Raw genomic sequence first — 4,209 nt, forward strand, 5'->3', positions numbered from 1 at the left:
ATTTAACACTATCTTTTTAAATCCCTTGCATGTTAGTTTGCTCCTTAATGATGTTGTCATTTCTGAATATATGTTTTTAAAATAAGCTCTGAAGACTGTTTTAAAATAATTAGATAAAAATCACCTATATCCAGTGTTTGCATTCAGTTTAAATTTTGTTTAAAGTAAGAAGAATCTTACAATAAAACATTTTGTTAAGTAATTTATTTGTTTTAAGCAAAATGTTCTTATTTAGAAATATTGGAAACTACAGTAATTGTGAAATACTTTAGGTTGGTAGTATTAGCTGAATCAATGTTGGATGTTTTGCACTGGTGACCTCTAGTGGTCTTGCAGTTAAAAAAGTTGTTCTGCTGTCAGTGTCAAGTAATTTTTTTAGATTTTCATGTGATAATCACCTACTGATTGTTGAATAACTCAGATGATAAAATATAGCCCTAATGGGTACCTTTATCTATTATATTCAGAGGAAGAAAAGTTGTCTTAACAATAAAGTTTTGTTACTCTGAATTAACTGAGATTGGATATGGAAACAAATTTATAAAAAAGCTCATTTCTGTCTTACACTGTGTATGTAGTAATGAATTTCAAGTTAGTTATCTACTCAGTTTTATACTTTTGAAGTCAAATAATTAAAAACATTAAAATTAGTTGATTCTGGCAAATAAAAAATGAAAATTTATGGTTCTTTAAAAAGTTTATCCTTTATTGAACTTACTACATATTCCATTCTTGAACCTTTTTCTAAAGGACCTAGGTCTTTGATATTATCTTCATAATAAAAATATACTTCTTAAATCTAACTCTTAAGAGAGATTAATTTTTTAAATTTTTAAAAATTGTGAAATATGACTTACAGAAGTGTGTGAAATATAATCGCACAGGTTAGCAGTTTATTATAAAGAGGACAACCATGATATCACTCTTGGAGAGGTCAAAAAATAGAGTACTGCCAGCACCCTAGAAGCCTTAAAACTTGCCCCTTCCAAATCACCACTGCCTCCTTCCCTCGTAGGGGTAACCACTATCCTGACTTTCTGTGTAATCATTTCCTTGCTTTTTTTTTTTTTAGTATGTTACTATCTAAGTGTTCATTGCTTAAATGTATTAGTTTAGTTTTGCCTGATAGTGAAGTTTATATATATCAGTGGATCATATAGGATGTTGTCTCTTGTGTCTTGCTCTTTTCTTCAATGTTATATTGGTTCATCTTTGTTGTTCGGAGCCTTAGTTTGTTCATTTAGTTTACTTGGTAGTATTTCATTGTACTAACATATGACAATTTGTCTGTTTTCTGATCTGATGGTGGTTTAGATTGTTTGCAGTTTTTGGCTGTTATAAAAAATGGTTGTGGGAATATTTTACATGTCTCCTAGTAGGCACATACATACATGCATTTCTGTTGGGTATGTAGCTAGGAATATATGGTTTTAATGTATTTATATCTTCAACTTTAATAGATAATACAAAACTTTCCAAAGAGGCTATACCATTTTATGGTCCCATAAGTCATTTATGAGAGTTTCTGTTGATTCACATCTTCCTCAACAAATAGTATTATCAGATTAAAAAATTTTTAGCCAACCTGGTGTTGTGTTTATTGTATTTTTAATTTGTATTTCTCTGAGTACTAATGAGGTTGAGAACTATTTCATATCTTGATTGGACATTTTGGTATCTTGTGACCTGGTATTGTCAGTCTTTTTACAATATTTCTATCAGGCTGCTTTTTGTTTGTTTTCTTTTAAGTTGTCTACCTTTTGGGGGAGCAGATAGGAATTATATATATGAGCCCATTCTCAGGAATTATATATATGAGCCCATTCTCAGGTATATGTTTTGCAAATTTCTTCTATCTGGTTTGCCTTTTCAAAGAAAGACATTTTAAAAATACTTTTTAAAATTTGTGCTAAAAATATAATGTTTATCATCTTACCTGTTTTTAAGTGTACAGTTTAGTCAAGTGTATTCACACTGTTGTGAAGCAGATCTCCAGAATTTTTTCATCTTGCAAATCTGAAACATTAAACCCATTAAACAACAATTTCTCTTTCCTCCTTCCTCCCCACCTTGTAACTAGCATTCTATTTTTTTTTTTTTTCCTGCCACGTAGCTTGCGGGATCTTACTTCCACAGCCAGGGATCCAACCAGTGCTCTTGGCAGTGAAAGCACAGGGTCCTAACCACTGGACCGCCAGGGAATTCCCCTCTACACTCTGTTTCTTTCAACTTGACTACTTTAGATACCTCATAAAAGTGGAATTATGTAGTCTTTTTGTGACTTCCTCATTTGACATAGCATGTCCTGAAGGTTCATTCATGTAGCATGTGACAGGTTTTCCTACCTTTTTAAGGCTGAATAATATTTCTTTGTATATACTACATTTTGTTTATCCGTTCATCAGTTGATGGACAGTGGTGTTGCTTTCACGTCTTGGCTATAGTGAATAGGCTGGCTGTGAATTATGGGTGTGCAATATCTTTTTGAGACCATGCTCTCAATTTTTTTGGATATATACCTAGAAGTGGAATTGCTAGATTATATGTTAGTTCCATTTTAAATTTTTGAGCAACCTCCATACTGTTTTACATTATGGTTGCATCATTATAATTCCACCAACTGTGCACAAGAGTCCCAATTTCTCCACATCCTCACCAATGCTTGTTAACGAACACTTTGTTTTGAACAATTTTAGATTCACAGAAAAATTGAGCAGATAGGACAGAGCTCCCATATGTGGTGTGGCACTGCTGCCTGCCTCCCCTCCAGTTTCCCTTTGTTATTAATATCTTGCAATAGTGTGGTACATTTGCTACAATTAACCAGTTCTCATACATTATTATTATTAATGTTTGTCCACAGATTAAAGTTCATTCTGTGTTGTACTGGCTTATGGGTGTTGACAGTTGCATAATGTCCTGGATCTACCATTATAGTACCATGTAGAACAGTTTCACCATTCCTAAAAGTTTCCTGTGCTTCACCTGTTCATCTTTCTCCTTACCCCCAAATGCTTGGCAACTACTGCTCTTTTTGCTGTCGCTCTAGTTTTGCCTTTTGTGGAAAGTCATATAGTTGGAATTATACAGTGTGTCGGGTTTTAGACTGGCTTCTTTCACTTAGGAATATGCATTTAAGGTTCCTCCATGTCTTTTCTTGGCTTGATAGCTCATTTCTCTTTACTGATGCATAATATTCCCTGTATGGATGTACCAGAGTGTTTATCCATTTACCCATTTACCCATTGAAGGGTATCTTGGTTGATTCCAAGTTTTGGCAGTTATGAATAAAGCAGCTACAGACATTCATGTTCATATTTTTGTGTAGACACAGGTTTTCAGCTAATTTAGATAGATACCAAGGAGCATTGTGTTTTCAGTTTCAATTTTCAAATTCCAGTTATTCATTGCTAGTATATATAGGAAGGCAGTTAATTTTTGTCTTACCTTTGTATCCTCTAACCTTCCTATAATCGCTTATTGGATCCAGGAGGTTTTGGTAATTCTTTAGAATTTTCTTCGTAGACAGTCATGTCATCTGCAGAGTCTTATTTTTTCCTTCTCAATGTGTGTACTTTAAATTTTTCTTTTTTAAAAACATGGAATACTTCATGAATCTGCATATCCTCCTTGCTCAAGGGCCACGCTAATCTTTTTATGGTTCCAATTAAAATGTTCTTTTCTTGTCTACTGCATTGGCTAGGATTTTGTGTATGATGTTAAATAAGAGTGGTGAAAGGGGATAGCCTTTCCTTGTTCCCTGTCTTAGGAGGCAAAGCATCTAGTTTCTCACCATTAAATAGGATATTGAGCTGTAGGTTTTTGGTAGATGATCTTATCAACTGCAGAAGTTCCCCTCTATTCTTAGCTTGCTGAGAGTTTTTGTCATGAATCAGTGTTTGATTTTATTGGATGCTTTTTCTGCATTTATTAATATGGTCATATGGTTTTTCTTCTTTAACCTGTTTAGCCAGTTAATGATAGATTACATAAATAGATTTTCAAATGTTAAACCAGCCTTACATACCTGAAATAAATCCCACTCGTTACGTAATTCTTTGTATATATTGTTGGATTCAATTTGATAATATTTTGTTGAGGGATTTTGCATCTGTGTTCATGTTCATGAGAGATAATTGATCAGTAGTTTTCCTTTCTTGTGACATCTGTCTGGTTTTGATAGTAGGGTAATGCTGGCTTTATTGAATG

At 33.3% G+C, this 4,209-nt stretch overlaps 1 pseudogene; it reads right to left on the reverse strand.

The window, feature by feature from the left end:
* Positions 1–3,593: 3,593 nt before the first annotated feature.
* LOC112391335 (uncharacterized) lies at positions 3,594–3,678 on the reverse strand (annotated as a pseudogene).
* Between the last annotated feature and the right edge of the window lie 531 nt (positions 3,679–4,209).

Source organism: Neophocaena asiaeorientalis, unplaced genomic scaffold, assembly GCF_003031525.2.
Source record: "Neophocaena asiaeorientalis asiaeorientalis breed wild unplaced genomic scaffold, Neophocaena_asiaeorientalis_V1.1 scaffold216, whole genome shotgun sequence".
Lineage (NCBI taxonomy): Eukaryota > Metazoa > Chordata > Mammalia > Artiodactyla > Phocoenidae > Neophocaena > Neophocaena asiaeorientalis.